Consider the following 17,203-nt stretch of genomic DNA (forward strand, 5'->3'; position numbering starts at 1 on the left):
TGAAGATCCAGTCACTCCCAGTAAATGCCATGAAGGCAGTGTCTGGTTTGAATAAACTTTCTCAACTGTTCTCCAGCCCATACAGCAAAACTTCATGAGTTATGTTTGAGCTACAAGCTACAAGTAAGGTTTTATGTCGAATGATTGATTTTAAATCGCACTGAGTGCTTCTCTAGAGTGGTTCTCTAGTATGCTCTGAATGTGGATTTCCCCTGCCAGTTGCCTTCCTTTGCTGAGCTGACGGTAACCTTTGAGCCTTTTGTTACTCTTTGGCACCCTGTGATTAGCTAGACCTTTGCCTGTATTGATTTGAACAGAAATGAAGTTTTTAAGCGGTTCTCTGAGTGCCACTGCAAGTTTGATGATGGTGAAAGTGCCACACTATGTTTTCTACCACCTGCAATCACATTCAACTGTCTAAAGTTTCACAGAGTGGGATTAATGGACCTGGATCATGCAGTTATGCAGCCACTTCTACATACAGACAGGTAAACACCATGTTGTGCCTTTGACAAACTTAAAGGCATAGTCCAGCTAAAATTAAGTTTACAGTGCTTTTCTGATTTCTTTCCTTTCAATACATGTCTGGTGCAGTTTTCCTCTTTCTGTATGCGGTGGTTAAATTCAATGCTCACATTTAAATAAATGTAAATGAAATGTTATGGGTATCAAAAAATATTATGGCAACTACATTATATTCCCAGACCTTTACACATTTGCCTACTTTAAAACTGCAGGCTAGAGTGCACAATTCTTATAGCTCAGATCTACTGTATGTTGAGTGTTCAGATTAGCTTTTTGTCCTGACTGTTCAAATACTGGTCTGCGTGACCCCAATGTGGCCTGTGTTCATTAAACAAATACTCCTGGCATGCCAAGTCAAACGTCAGCAAACACAGTGGAAGCTACAGGTGTATAACAGCGTATTGGGGCCGTTGTAGGTGAAACAAATAACGGAGATGTGGAAGGGGAATAATATTCAGAGGAAAAGCTCCAAGATTAAAGTTGTATATTTCTGAGAGAAAACCCTCTGGTCTTCTCTGCTCCAGTCCAGATTTTGCATTAAAAGAAGCCGTCTCGTGTTCCTTGATTTATTTGTGACAACACGTTTTTGCAGCAACTTAGTATATACTAAAGTAGAATTAGCAGCAAAGCGTCAGTCAACCAATTCATAACTTTAGTATCGGGCCATTGACCGGATCATTGTACATTTAGATCGATCCAGGGGTCCGCGTACCAATGCAGTCACATCTTAAATGCCATTAACAGTACTCTATAATACTGTTTTTTTTTCTATTATGGAGACCCTTTGCTGTATCATATGTTTTGTAGCCCAAGAAGAAGAACGTCAGGCTTCTCACATGCATTTCATCAACCTTTGACCTTAGCTTCCAGCATTGTCATATCCTCATTCATTGTTATAATGCAAAACATCCGGCAAGCTACTTGTAAGTGTAAGTGACCGATGCAGCACTCTAGTCTCATTTCATGCTTGGTGGAGTTCTGTCTGGCTCTTGGCGTAACTATGGTTTCACCATGGAATGACTGAGAACCAGCCTTCACAGTGTAACGGTTACCATGGTGAGTGAGGGTCGTCGGGGGAATGTTATTATCAAACATAGCTTAGGCACAGATACCACCTGGAAGTAAATCTGCATTGGATTCCTTCTCATGCAGTTTGAATCATAACATGATCACATGTAAAAGAAGAGCCATATTAAGGGGAGCTATATCAGCCTGTGTGTTTTCGTACACCTCTTACTCTTGTCTTTTCCCTTAATCAGTACAGACATGGGCCTGGGTCCTTGGGCTTTTCCTATCTTTAGTAGTACGAGCTTTGGTAGTTACAGCAGCTGCAGGAGCCAGCGGGCCATGAAGACGGCAGCCGCTCACAGCTGAACATTAACAGCATGGCTGTGGGGCAACAGCATCACACAAGAGACTGGCAGAAGGGCTGGCCGACATGAAAGAGTGAGGTCTCCTGCTCCCAGCGCGAGCACAGGGAAATGCCTGAGGGGTCCATTACCAACCTCGCATGAACTCTGGTTTGGCCTAAGAGGATAGGTTATGCCATGTGAAAGATTCTGCTTTTCTCCGGCGAATCTTCGTCGGAGGCCCACGCTTGGTTCAAGTTAGCTTGTTCAGAATAACAGACTTGTGGAAGACGGCTCAGCGAAAGAATGTGTTTATTCGGCCACTAGCCACGGTCAGCTCGACACAGCACGAGCATGCACGAGGCACGTCTTCTGGTAACGAGTTGGTCTACAGAGATGTACAAACATTTATAGTGTGGAAATAACAAGAAGGGGTAAGGGGAGGGGATGGGTGTGTCTGGAGGTCAAAAGGACTAGTTTGAACAGGCCTATGGCCAGGTAGGGCCATATGGATGCTAATACCTTTGGCTTCAGCCATCTTGTCGTGGCTGTAGACAAAAGCCACCTAATGTCTCTAGCTCCAAGACACACAAATGCCAGGAACCATGTCTGATGGCTCCTCAACCTGGACAAAAGGCCAGGAGCCACCTTGATGGCTCTGGCATGGTGATATGCAAACTAAGGAATGGGGTTGTTTGAGATGAAGTCTCTTATGTTACACTGTAGTCTGATATATGAAATCACCTGAATCTAACACATGTAAAGTGTGGCTGAAGATGCATGCATCGCTTGAAGAAAAGGCTGATATATACAGTACATCACCTGAAATAGGCTACATGGACATTCTAAGCAAAATACCAATTTTGAAGCTGACCTAAGTTCACAGCACAAGTAGAGCTTTGTCAGCACAGTCTCCGGTCAGCAGGGCTCCTCTTAAGACACTGGCGTAGAGAGCTAGGACAGGCTTACATTAATTTCTCTGTTAAGCACAACCCCCTTGTTCTTCCACACTCATAATCTATGTGAATGTGTTTGAATGACGAGAGCGTGAGGTACAGCTGCAGCTCTGTGGTGTCAGTGGCGTGCTGCGCTGCCTGAAGCAGAGGCTCATTGTTTCTCATGGAATCCATTAATAGGAGAAGAAAGGCAATTAATGAGCTAGCCAAAGAGTTCTGAGAGCACAGCGAACCATTTTCTTTTTTTTTTTACTTCCCAGAAGTCTTAATTGCTTCTGGCTTGTTGAAAAAAAAAAAAACATGGTGCGAATATTACTATCACATATACGTACGTGTGTGTGTGCAGACCTAACACATGCATAAGAAAAACACACACAACAAATGTGTAGATAAACTTTCCATCCTGCTTATGTATCCACAGCATTTTTTTTCTAAATGTATCAGTGACTGAAATAGATACGGAGAGGCTGTTATGTTAGGTGACAGACCAGCAGGATGTTCTCATTAACACCTGCTGGTAGGCCTGTCAGTGGCTGCGTGGAGTCTATGGTGACGGCCAAACACCTTTTCCATGTTCTTCCTCCCTTAAGAAGCCTCCATTTATCCAAAGGGTAAACATAGAAATGAGCCCTGAATGGAGAGTTGTAATTTCCGTTCACTTAGAAAAGCCATTTCTGTCAGCTTGCTTGTATCAGCCAGTCTGTGCTTGTGTGATGAAAACTAGACTAGGTACTCAAGTGTGATCTGTAGGCTTAGGATCCTCCCTTGGGCTCTATACACTCTGTAGCTCTCTAATATGGTGCATAATTCAAGAGGATGACGGTGGTTGATATGCCACCCTCTGCCTCAACTGGCCTGCAGTCATTTGCGGGTCTACTGGCTGGCTGGATTAGTCTACACCTGAGGAGGATAGGAGGCTAACACTTGTTTCTGTACACCTCTCTCTTTCTCTCTCTCTCTCTCTCTCTTTCTCTCTCTCTCTCTCACATTCTTCTTGTTTTGTCTATAATTTAGTTAAGTATTTCAACCTGGAGGATATCTATAATATAAAGACATGTCAGACTTTTGGTTTACCTCCTCATAACTGTCAAACAGCAACATGTGACATGTCTCAGATATCAGAAGCCTTCACAGGACTGGCTTTCAAATCACCATGAAATCATGAGAGACGTGTAAATAAAATTAATTGCCAAATAATGATATAACATGGCAATTGTAGCGTGTTCTCATAATTGAATATTTGTCAGGCATGCAGCGCATTTTGATTACACTGGCAAGACATCTGTTGGAACAGGTGAATTTTAAAGGAGATTTAAGCTTATTTAAAGGCTCAGGTTTGTTATAAGGCATACTTACTTACAAGGAAATCCTCCCCATTACGAGCTATTTTAATTAGAGAAATCAAAGGAATATTTTGTATACATTTAAAAGGTGCAGTCTGTGTTTTCTAATCCCATACACCTTGTGTCAGATTCAGTGAATTGCCTCTCGTGGACCTCTAGCTCTGGCTCTGTAAATGGGAAACAAACATAGTGGCTCGGACCAAGCCATATACAATCCCAGCCAATCAACACACGGAAGGGAGGGGTATATTTGATTTTTTAAATATTAACTACCTTTAGCGAAATTGAATCATGGTCTGTATCTTTAACTGAATGTTATACATTATAGTAACATCACTTTGCACCGCTCAGCTCTTTCCCTGGGTCTAAGCCTCACTGCATTCTGACTGGGAGCCACGGATATTCCATTCGGCGACCGTGACCTCATTTTCTGCCACAATTTTACTCATGATATTTCATGTAAAGCCAAAGTGAGGGAAGGGCTCACATAAAACTTTCAGCATCCGCTACAACTAGGCGGAGGCACAAGCCTGGTCGGCCATTAAATATGACAGGCCCCTCTGTAGCACTGCCACCCAGCCCAGTTAAATGCCATCTGGCATCACGCTGCATTAGTGATGCCACATTACACCAGGTATGACATGAATATTTTACAAGTCCAGGTGGGCAAATCTGCTGCTCTTGCACTTCACCGCTTCAGCGAACTATTATTTCTAACACAAGACCCTACAGATACTACTGTCATATCATGTATGACAAGCCTGGGAATTCTCCCCTTTCAAATGATATGTCTTGTAACACAGTGTCACTGATTGCTCTGAGGGATAGGGCATCATTGATGACTACAGTGATGAAGAGCAGCTGTCCTCGTGACAAAGCCATCGGCGGAGAAATATCATCAGGGAAAGGGCCCAACTTGCTCATCAATTTCATTACCAAAGGCTAGCAAATGGAATGAGGAGTTACACAAAGAGCCGCTTCCCCCTGCACCTCTGGCGACGGCTGGCCAGTGTGAGGCCAGCAAAGGGCTGCTTTTATGGGCCTGCGTCTGCTGGGCAGCTGCTCTCCACCCATTAGGAGCTCCCCTCTCTGGCAGGCACCACTGGCTACCAGATGCAGCGTCCGTCTCCCAGAGACACGTCCCGTCATTAAGCCGTCGGTGGAGCACTGTGGACAGAGAGGGGTGGCTGTGGCAGGAATAATCCCGCTGCTAACCTGTCTGGATGAATAATACATAGGCCTGCCAGACAGACGTTAAACAGAGCGAGAGCAGACAACAACTCAGGAGATCGACTTCTCTTCATCAGGCAGCATAAGCACAAGACCACCCCCCTTTCTTTTTTTCTTTCTTTTTTTCTTCCTTTTTTTCCCTTTTTGGGGTGAACAGCATCTTGTTTGGATAGAGAGCTGCTTTTTTTTTCAGAGGATGATTTCCCCTATCTGATTGACCTCTACAGATTAAATGCCTACCATGTATTATCCTTGCTGAGTTGTCCGAAGTACCTTTATGCCTGTGGGCTCCTGACAAATCCGTTACCCGACCCTGAGTGTTATGAGAAAGAGATGCCGAGCACAGCTGAGTGGTTCTAGACAGATAACTTGTTGGCTGTTACTTCTTAAAAACTCAGTTGTCCGTCTATTGGAGATATTAGACTAATTTATTCCCCTAGCTTTAAGTTGATATGACAGTACGAGGACTCTTAATCGTAAACACAATAGCCTATTAGGAATTCATAATTTATCCCTTCACAGTTAGTGTTGCCACACAACCAGAGAGCAATGGTCTAAAAAACCCAATACCAGTAGAAATGTTGTAGATGAGGTGTAGAGGTTACACAAATCCATCATGCGTTCATGAAGTAAGAACAACGAATGCAGATGGAAACAGCACAATGTCATGAACAATTCCCTTGATTTATGTACATATTAACAAAAGAATAGAGGAATAGCCTTATCACTATATATATATAAATTAATCGATGCTTGTTAGGAGCTTTGTGACAATATGACAATAAAAGCACAGCCAGACAGAAGGCAGAGAAAATCACACAAAGCTGCCTTTGTTGTGTGTGATTATCTTTGTGAGTGGTTAGTGTTAATCTAGCATGGTGCTGTCCCTTTTGGGATGTTCTGCATCTGCATGGCAATGTGGTGCTATTATTGTCCCTTTCCTATGTGTTTGCATCCAGTTGAGCCTCCTTCTATTTCACCGTGAGGCTTGTTAGGGCCACAACTACATTTTCTCTGCCAGACTGGAATTAGCAGCTGGACTGAATTCACCAAAAAAGAGCCGCTACTGTTTGTGTTCGTATCCTCATTACATCAAACACACACATTTAACCACATTAGCAATTAAAATCAGGGAGTAGAGAGGAAGACACTGTCGTGATGAAACGATCACCGATTTCTTGGCAAATGTGAGCGCACATTTGATGTGGATATGAGAGAATAAGATGTCTCACATTATCAAAGAGAAACTACCTCTGGTAATTTCACGTGTCATGGAAAAGGTGTGAGTTACATCTAAAAAGGCTTGACATTCAAGAACGATTGATTGCATTTTGGGCTTGCTAGAATAGGAACAGGAATATTCAAATGGACATTGCCATGAATGTTGGCTCTTGTGCAGCATTTATTTTTGCTTTTGTTATTGTTGTTTTAGTGGACAAGCCCGCATACGCAACATGGCAGTCAGTAACTGCCAGCGGCACCTTTCTCTGGGATCATCTATCAGACAACTTTGATGTAGCATCCTGCTTTGACACATGCATCACACACGTCAGTGGGATGGATATCTGTATGATTTTCTACATCACACCAAATGGAGTCGGGGAGTCTCTCGCCAGCAGACCAAATCAAGACACCTCTCAGTCAGCAGAAAATGGCTCCTCTGGCTTTGCATCCTCATTAGTAGTCTGTCGCACTCCAGTGGTATTTAATTGCCGAAATGTGTCAGGGTGTAATTATTGCAATCATCTTCATTAAAAAAAGCGGCTGCTTGCCTGAGCAAAGAGGCACAGTGACACGCTGATGATTCTACAGCTGTCACAACACGTTTCATTTTCCACATCTCAGATTCTACACGCCAAGTCGCCAAGTCGCCATTATATGATGAAAACCCATTTAACAAGGTTCAGGAGGTTAAACATGTTGGCCACTGGTTGATTCCGCCATTTCTTTACAGAGTAACATGGAGGGCACATGTTTCAGTTTTTCTTCGACATTTGGGGCTAATGTATTTGGTACAATCATACAGTGGCCCATGTGGATGGCCTCGTCACCAAGGAGAAGGGTTAGTGTCAGTGTATGGGGCTGGCATTTGAATAGAAATGTCCTTGAAGAGTCATTTGGAATTCAAGGCCATATCTAGTCGCAAACTGACAATGGCAAAGGCATGCTCAATTCCAATCCATCTTACTTTGGGAGAGTCCATATGTCATTAATTCCAATGCATCGTTGGGTGTTTTTGTAAAGGACAACACCGTGACATTGCAGAGCTTGTACCGTGGTGTCACGGAAGACTGACATGCATGTCATATAAGACAAATATAACGGGACGACAGAGGGCTGAAAATGTTGATGGGAAAGATTTGGGCGTCGTTGGTTTCCTCCTTATTTGAATGGGAGAGAAGCAGCTTCAGGGCTCAGAGGCAGAGAAAGAGAAAGTCAGAGAAGGACTCTACAGTGTGTTCTTGAACTCCTCCACACTATAGCCACACACCACATAGAGGTCATTACGGATTCTGTGAGCACCTGGTCAGTCATGCCAGGCATATTTGATTAGGTTAGGGGAGTGAATTTTCTTTTTTTTCACAGAAACATAGGTCTTCATAGAGCAAGATGGCAACTTTGACTCAGAGCCAGTATATCAAGCTTCCTGCCAGGTCCGTGCTGAAATCAGGTATGCATGTTATGGGCCAGTGAATTTGTATATGAAGGTCAAAAGGATTTATGAAAGGTTCATGTCCAAGTATAAGCACGTCTTTGAATTGTGTGTGATATCTCGTGTTGCAGTCACCTGAATCCTTATCATTTCCTTCGCTCGATAACAAGCTTAATTTGACAGAAATAGAAGAAACAGACAGGTGAATCTGAGTTTCAGTGAAGTTTGACCTCTCCGTGGTCACTTGGCACAGGCCAGAAATAAACTGCAGCCGGTGAGCTTGAGCCCCCAGGACAGCGCTCTCTTATTGGGGACAGATGGGACCCGCGACCTCATGGCCTGGCTGGGATGTGAAGCTGCATGCCTGCATCAAAGCCTGCACAACACACATTCTCTCACTGAGAAAACACGTAGCAATAAAAAATGAATTCTCTGTAAACCTGGGAAAATACTTTTGTAACATCGTGATCATTATATACTTTTTATGATGATTATTTTTATAAATCAGTCTATTTGGATTGCACAAGTATGTTATACTTAATAGTTTATACTGACAGATAACATTGTTTTCTGATAATAACAATGACTTGAATGATATGACTTGAATGGAAGATGTATTATTCTTTTTCAAGTGGCATGGTTGTGGTCAAATATGTGCATGTATTGATTACAGTATGCAGCAATAGCAGTTTGTTTTTGTGAAGCTGCAGTCCTGCATGTACTTACTGTAATTGATTACAAATTGTAAAAGTGGATCCTCTGTCTGATAGGCTTAGTGCAAATGAGATGCCTCCTGCAAGGCATAAGCTGGCAGATAATAGATTTATCCTTCACCTTCATTCTGTTTTTGCTCATACTATCTCTTGGCTTTAAAGAGGATTTGTGGCAGCACCAGCAGGATACAGCACAATTTCCCTCATTACAAACACATGCAATTAAACTAGATCTAAAACCATTTCCAGCACTCGGTTAAGGTCAAGTTGTTGGCTCCTAAAGCAGATCTGGAACTGAGATGGACCTTATCCCCTATTACTGTCTTTCTGTGTCTTGGTTTCTCTTCTTCCGTGTGTGTATGTGTGGGTTGTGGTGGGGGGATAGGGATTATAATAATTAGGGGTTTGTATAATAAAGGAGAACTCAAGGGTCTTTACACACAAATCCCAAAGGCACACTACTTTACATGCAGAGAAACAAGTGAGGCCAAACTCAATCCCCTAACTAGAGACATTCTTACGCTTAGACAGCCTCTCATCAGACACGTGGTGAACAGAAGGTTGTGCAGCTGCAGGAGTACTCCACATTATCAGCAGATCACAAAGAAAGCACCATAGAATAGGATGCAACACATGCATTACATCACACAAAAGAATACAACTCCAGATGCAGTGGCGGCTCCTGAAAAAATTCTCAGGGGGGGCAATTCTTTTGATAATGATTAAGGCGACCCATTCAGTAGGTACATTAAGTTAGCTGATTAACTCATACAGCAATACCTTTTTGTCCATTATTGGCAGCACACAACAGTAATATGTCCCCTCTTGCTACATAGCTAGAGTAGCAAGTTACAGGTGGAAAGCTAAGGAAGAAAGTTGCATCCAGGAGCCTTCATAAGCAAACATGATGTGGCTCCACATTAAATTATCCCACTTTTTCATTATCCACGTGTCTGAAATGTTGTATGATGTAACATAGCTTAACAGGACACATGATATGTCCAGTAACAACATAAAGAAGGGGTAACATAAGTCAAAACCAACAATATTTATTGACTGATCTTGAAAGTATTGGCTTACAAAAGCAAAATAAATCACATAAAAAAGTATTCAGTGTTAGTGCAAGAAGCGAACTGTGAAACACACTGTGAAACCTATGAAAAGTGACAGTGGTATATAGAAATACAGACCGCGTTAGCCAACTCACGAACGCGATTTTCTTTCGTTCCAATTCTTGGATGTAGGATTTCCCTCCCTTTGTAGAAACCTGTTGAATGGAAACATTTGGTCTAGGAAGTCCTAATTGTTTTGTTGTCAATTTATCTTCATTAGTACGCCGACTGAAAAGGAGTTTCTGTCAAAGAGCGAATGGAGTTGTTGCACTGAACAGGAGCCATCTTGACAGAATATGCCTCTGTCGAGCTCTGTATGACGTTCGTATAGGCTTTTACGTCCATTACTTATGACACGACATGGAGGGGCGAGCCCTCCCGGAAGCCATAGAGAATGCATTGAGAGCTCTGTTTTGTGAAAAAAATTGATTTAACATGGGAGTCAATAGGAGAGGTCTGGGGCGATTTTCATTTCGCCCCAAATCGCCCCAGAAGGGGCGGGGCCATTTGAAGCACGATTTTAGGCTGACTGAATGACTGTTACCTGATTCGACAATGACAAACAGAGGCAGATCAGACGGTCTAGTGGTAGAATCCGACAAAATTATTACATTTAAATGTACATGTCGTCATTTACGTGACTTACAAGGATATTGCGTTTATACATCAGGAGTTTTTTTTTTTTTTTTTTTTTTTCCCTAGGCAGTGCGTCGCCCCAATCGCCCTTATGGACAAGCCGCCCCTGTCCAGATGTACTGTTGAGGTATTACATGCTTTTTTTTTAAATCCGTTTGGTCACTAGTTCCATGGAAAGGAAATGTTATCCACAGCTCAATCATTCCATTTGGTCAATGCCACTACTGGTCATTCCTCAACTTCAGTATATCCATCAAAGCTGTAAAACAACTTTCACACAAAAACATTGATGAATTACTTTCTCAAGTTATCTGTGCTCTGGTAGTGTCTCTCAAAGCATTGTTTCCCTTCCTTTGTGAATGATTTCCTGTCTTGGGGATTCTCTGAAGCCAGTGTCGGCCCTGAAGATGCATCACAACACAAGTGTCCACAGAAGGGTGGGAGAGAGGGTGAGTGCAGTGGCATGGAAACCTCCCTGTGATCAGAGGGAGTCTCTCAGTGCTGATTGCAAGGTCCCATAATTAAGATAAATGGATGGTGCTTAGCCATCTGTATAATAGGATGTGGGAGGCTTGAGTGCTTTATCCTCTTTTAGACAGGATGGAGGTACAATGGGGCATTGGCTCTTTGAATATGAATTAGCAAATCTCACGCCACGTCTGATGTGCAGAGAATTGTACCGGAAACCATCAAAGTAATGGCATCGTGGCAACACCTCAGTCAATTGTAGTGATTACATTGCACTGCCCTTCGGGCACAGACACTAAACACTGTATCCTTATAACATTGTCCTCTGATGCTGACAAATTATTTTGCGGTCAAAAACGAATCATCCCTGGCCTACTCGATTCTGTATTTTCTGCCAAATCCAATGATCTCATTGGATGTGGTGTCAGGAATCGCTTTTCTGGTCACACTTTATTTGGATGGTCCTCTATAGACTATCTACGGATGTTCAGATGAAACTGATGTTCAGTGAACTACTGAATTTCAACAAACCTGAATTGCTCCTATTTTAGATATTTTATAATTATATGTATCAAGTTTACTTTTGTGAACCCTACATGTTTCTGTGTGGGTGGGTGAGTTTGTGTGTCTGTTTGTGTGTTTGTTTTGAAACAGCTGATATATTTCTGCTTCTTTATTCTGGGGAGCATAATTATATTTGGCATGGTGGGCTTTGTCACGTGAAGATACAGGAATGAGCTCAGGTCTGTCTGTTCAAATATTAGACAGTCTTGTGAGCATAGCACGGTTCTCCCTCACTCTTTTTTCTCTCTCTCTCTCTCTATCTCTCTCTCTCTCTCTCTCTCGCTCTCTCTCTTGCTCTCTCTCTCTCTCTCTCTCTCTCTCTCTCTCTCTCTTTCCCTGCCTTACCTTCAAACTGTCACTGAATCACAATCTCTGCCAGCAGCCAGAGTGGCATTGTCTCACCTTGCTGGAGGCAGCTTTCACCCTCACCCTCACCCTCTCTCTTCCCCTCCCCAGTCTTGTGAGTGGACATGTGGAGGAGAGAGCAAGAGGGAGGGAGACCACATCCCTAGGCTCCGCTCCCCACTCTTACCGCACTGTCTGTTTGACTGCAGAAGAGAAATGAATCACACTGTCAGCTGGCCCTGAAAACATGCAGCATCAAAGCCAGCCGGCCCTGCCTGGCCTACCATCACACGCTGGATCGCCTGAATGAGCCGACACAGCTCCTCACACAAACACACGCATACAAACACTCACATTCATGCACACAAACACACTAGCAGACATGCAGAAAAATATTGGCAATTCGTTATTCTTGTTTTCATGCAGGTGTGAGGTGATGCCTCCTTGGGTCATCCAATGCCAAATCACCTACATATCCCCACATGACCTTTTTTGACCAGTTCTTCTCCAAATTTGTACCATACCCATGCTGCAGGTATGGGCACAGGCACACATTCATTGACCAACACCAAAAGTTAACAAAATGATGGCAATATAAACTAAGGTACCCTCAATTACAAAGATAATGATATATGAAGTTGGGATTTCTTGCAATCTGAATTAGTTTTCTCTCTGTGTGTGTGTGTGTGTGTGTGTGTGTGTGTGTGTGTGTGTACTGACAATACATATTGGAGTGTATTAATTGTATTAAGTACTTATATGTTTGTTTAAACCGCAACAAGAGCTGAGGTGAAGGTCTTAAATAATGCAAGAAACAAAGTGCCCCAAATCTTACAAAGAGTGTAATGTCAGTGTTGGCAATTTCCCAGGATGCTGACATTTATTGCTCATATTTAGGTTACATGTACAGTATGTCTTTATAATATCCAACTTTGTGGCTCAGTGATTTCAATTAATAATATTCCAAAAGACCACTTCTGTGGGAACATATCAAAAGAATCAAATTAATTTAGTTGAGTGCCTTTGTAGGTATATTGTTATTTGGAGTGATGATGAAGTGCTGCAAATGGCAAAATAGAGCAAACGTGTACATACATAACTTGATATGGCAGTGTGGGCAGTTACACACGATTCTGACATTTTGATATAGGGAACATTATTCCGCAGTCAATCTTGGTACAAAATGTCAACGCTGTTGCTGGATGACATTAATTAATATTATGTTCATTTTCAAACTACACTTTTTTAATGTTGGAAAAAAGAACAAATGCAGTTCTCCATTTCTCTGGGTATGAAGGTTACCGATCACACCTCCAATTATACATTTTTTGTATTCAAGATTACGTTTCTGTTAACTGTGGCACAGCATTATTTATGCCACACACACACACACACACACACACACACACACACACACACACACACACATACAAACAAAAGCACAATCATATTTTAAATTATTCATCAACATGTGATTCAGCAGTGTGGGCATGGATATGAAATTAATACATGTATTAGAATTTCACTTGATTATTGCAGAAATACAATTCCTGTTATGAAACCTTAATCTTAAAATGCATTAAAGGTATTCTTAGAAAAATGCATTTTACTTTTTCTAATCTCAAAATAGCAGTCTTAAAATTAGCATAATATTCTTGTTATTGAGAAGTTTTGTGTATAGCTTGACCATGAATCAATGTTCCTCAAAGTCAAAATTTCACAATCCTACATAATTGCCAACACTGTCATATCAAGTTTGGGACATAATCTACATTTGTGCTATTTTACCATTTGCATTATTGTCAGACCTTTACCATAAGTCCAAATCACAATGTATCAGGCCGTTTGAATCTTAACTCAGTGGACAAGGCAGGAACAAGTATCAAAATATCATCATCTCTCCACTGGTGTACCCCAGGGATTGGTACTTGGACCCCTCCTATTTTCTATCCACACCACTTCCTTAGATGAGACCATCCGTCCCTATGGGTTCTCCTATCAATGTTATGCAGATGATACCCAAAAACTGAGCCCATGGTATTCCGATGTGTAACCTTATCTGGCAAGTGTCGTCGCTACATGAAGCATGTGTAGGTATATAACACATATTGGTTTTTTTTTATATATATATTTTTCCACAGAAGTGCTCCTTTGAAATGTCAAGGTTTGTCCTGATGCCAATGTAAAGTGATGGAAATACAATTAATATTCATTGAAGTCATTGAGCCACAAAATATATATATTGATATAATAAAGACATACAGTACAATGTTGTGCATTTTCAGAGTTACATGGAAATCTGAAAAACAATCAGATTGCATTAAAACATCCAACTTCACACATCATTATTTAATTATTGCAGGTAGGTTTCAGACTCTACACGTGAAAGTAAATCACAGTAGAACCTTTCATCCTGATATCATCAATGGTGTTGAAGATGCCAGTGTCCAAAAATGCTATATCATATTTTGGATAGTGCAAGAAGGAAAAATCTGTATCGGTTATTGCCATATGAACTTATTTTTTAAATTTTACAAATTTGGAGAAAATCATATGGGAAACTTTGTCAGTGTTTGTCAGTGTGACCCTGAAAATGAACAGGTTACTTTCATTTTCATTCCGTTGGGGTGGTGCGCTTGATCAGCTGTGATACTGTGCCATCAATGGAGCCTGGTAATGGTAGACACTGCTGAAGGGATGGCACAGGAACTTCAGTAATGTGGCTTTTAAAAGAGCAAAGTTCCAGATGGTTTAATTTCTCTCCACCTCTCCCACTTTGTGTCCTTGTGTAGTTCTCTCTCTCTCTCTCTCTCTCTCTCTCTCCGCTTTCTACACAGTATGGCTCTGTGAATGCCATGTTCAACCTTTTACGGTAAAATACTCAGAGTGAGATGTCACGTGACACGAGGCAGGATATTTTCCCTCTTAGAGCCCCAGCACCTCAGGCTGAAGAGCCCCAGAGGACGGGGGAGTGTTGCCGTGAGCAGTCTAACACAAAACCTCCCCAACATCTGCCAAGGCATCACGCAAGGAGGAAAGCAAAGGAGAGAACGAGAAGAAAAGAGCCAGGGTAGGGGAGAGGAAAGAAAGCAGAAGAAAAAACAGACTGAAAGAGATGGGAGATGACAGGAGAGCTGAAGAAACAGGGTTAATAGAAGACAGGAGAAGCAAGGGGCCAGATGGGTAGAGTGGAGTTGAGCTCCTCAGGCTGCAGAGCTCTGTGTGAGTCGCTGCTCTGATGAATGTGGTCTGTGTGAGGAGCCATGCTCTGCAGCAGATAACAAGTGCTCGGCCAGGGCCAGCGTTACAGCAGCCTATTCTTACACGATCCCACGGGAACTGTGTATTTGTGAGTGTGTGCATGTGTGGGTGTGGGTGTGTGTGAGTGTGTGTGTGTGTGTGTGTGTGTGTGTGTGTGTGTGTGTGTGTGTGTGTGTGTGTGTGTGTGTGTGTGTGTGTGTGTGTGTGTGTGTGTGTGTGTGTGTGTGTTTGTGTGTGCGTGTGTAAATTAATCTTTGCTTGGGTTTCTGTGCCCAGAATTACACAAACAAACACATACAGACACACACAAGAATCTCTACTTCCTACTGCTTTACATTATAATTTCGTAATTCGAATTTCGTCAATATTGTGAGGAAATAATAGTTGTGTATAACATTACATACCATCAGTATAATAGTAATATAAGTATATATAACAATATGTTGCTGGAAATGTACATTTTAAAATGCAATACCATGCATAATCTTGTGACCTTTCATTTTGGATACTGACATCCCAACATGTCATAGCCTGCTGTGCTAACCGTGCTACCCTCTCAACACGTTACATATCATGACACAGGGGTTATGATTCAATATATTGTGACATACTGCGATACTGTAAGCAGGGTGGTATATTGTGGTTTTTAGCAATGCTAACGCTTGCGGTGCGCCGTTACACTACTTCCTGTATCAGTTTACGTTGTTACGTTGTGGAGAAAGTATCAAAGGGCTGAAGATGGATTACAACACCGCTATCTGGTTGTTGGGGGTTTAAACACAACACAAAATGAACCACTGTCTGCCACAAATCGTTGCCAGTAAACTATCAAGCACAAATCGATACAGTACTGATACAGTAGCACAAAACATAACATCGCAATACTCAAATAAATCAATATGTTCTTACAGTCCTACTAAATACTCAATCATTAAAATGCTACAAACAGCAACTGTAAATAAGCTATACAATGCAATTCTATGGGGCAAGCATCCAAGACAAAGTAAAGTACTTATTTCCGCCACTGACAGGCTCATAATGTTATTATATGTGTCTGACTACATGGAAAAGATCCCTAGAGTGGTACACTGTGTCTGTTTCCACTGTCAGAAACACAGAAAACGTAACTACAGAAACAGTCCAACACTTGGACCCAAGCAGACGGGAAAATAGGGGCACAGGTTCAAAAATCCCAAAGTTTCTCTTTAATGGAACTGTGAAATAGACTTTTAGCTAAGTGCCACAGGGAGGTAATGGAACTGAAGGACTGAATCTGTTTATGGAATTCATACAGGACTGAATTCTTTTTTTTTCATTCTAGAAAGCAGTATTTTGTTCACTTTCCCAACAGAAGAAGGGCGATGCTGCAAACGGTAGTCAAAGTCTGTAAATGGCCCAACAATCCTTCACAACCAATATGCACCTTTTTGAAGTGGGTCCATTCCAGACTCCCAAGGTAGGCAAACTAAAAGCAGGTTTTTTTTTTTTTTTGTTGCATTACTTTCAACCTGTGTGTCTATTTGTGAAGGACTGATATAGAATACAAACAAAATCACTTTTGTGTTCAGCAGATGGAATTCCGCAGGCTGAATCCAGTCATTACAAAGCAATATTTCAACCATCAAAAATGGATGGAAGGATGTCATTCTCAGGAGTAAATGGATCAATTCAAGCCCAGCTTTAAAAAACACTCACCCTGCTGCACCTCCTTTCACCCAATAGGGAGGCAGCCAAGGCAGACAGCATTTCAATGAGTTCTGCAAAACACAATGCAAGCTGTATGAACAGTCTGTTCAACATGTTTGTAGAAGGTCAAATAAAAAACAGAATTGCTTCAATCAGTCATCAATTAATCTAGGAACTTTTTTTTCAGCCTGCTCTGGAAAAGTACAAGTGTAAAGGTTAGGACTGTGTTTTACTGTTTTATTTTATTTTATATAGGGATAGATATGGGATGGGCTATGGGATCAAATCTCTGGATTAATACAGAGGAGACATAAAAAAGACCTAGTGGTATGTTAGAGTGAGTGACAGGAATCCATCTCCTT

The 17,203-nt window shown here is 41.8% G+C and overlaps 1 long non-coding RNA gene across 4 annotated transcripts; it reads left to right on the forward strand.

Moving 5' to 3' along the window:
* Positions 1 to 313: 313 nt before the first annotated feature.
* Positions 314 to 16,977, forward strand: LOC116218439. 4 transcript variants are annotated; one of them, XR_006151547.1, is made up of 3 exons: positions 314 to 488; positions 16,477 to 16,611; positions 16,724 to 16,977. It is a non-coding gene; the product is annotated as an uncharacterized LOC116218439 (long non-coding RNA). The 4 variants fall into 4 exon arrangements; XR_006151548.1 differs by having other exon boundaries at positions 16,727 to 16,977; XR_004162851.2 differs by having other exon boundaries at positions 16,507 to 16,611.
* The last annotated feature ends 226 nt before the right edge of the window (positions 16,978 to 17,203 follow it).

Source organism: Clupea harengus, chromosome 22 (assembly GCF_900700415.2).
Source record: "Clupea harengus chromosome 22, Ch_v2.0.2, whole genome shotgun sequence".
Taxonomy (NCBI): Eukaryota; Metazoa; Chordata; class Actinopteri; order Clupeiformes; family Clupeidae; genus Clupea; species Clupea harengus.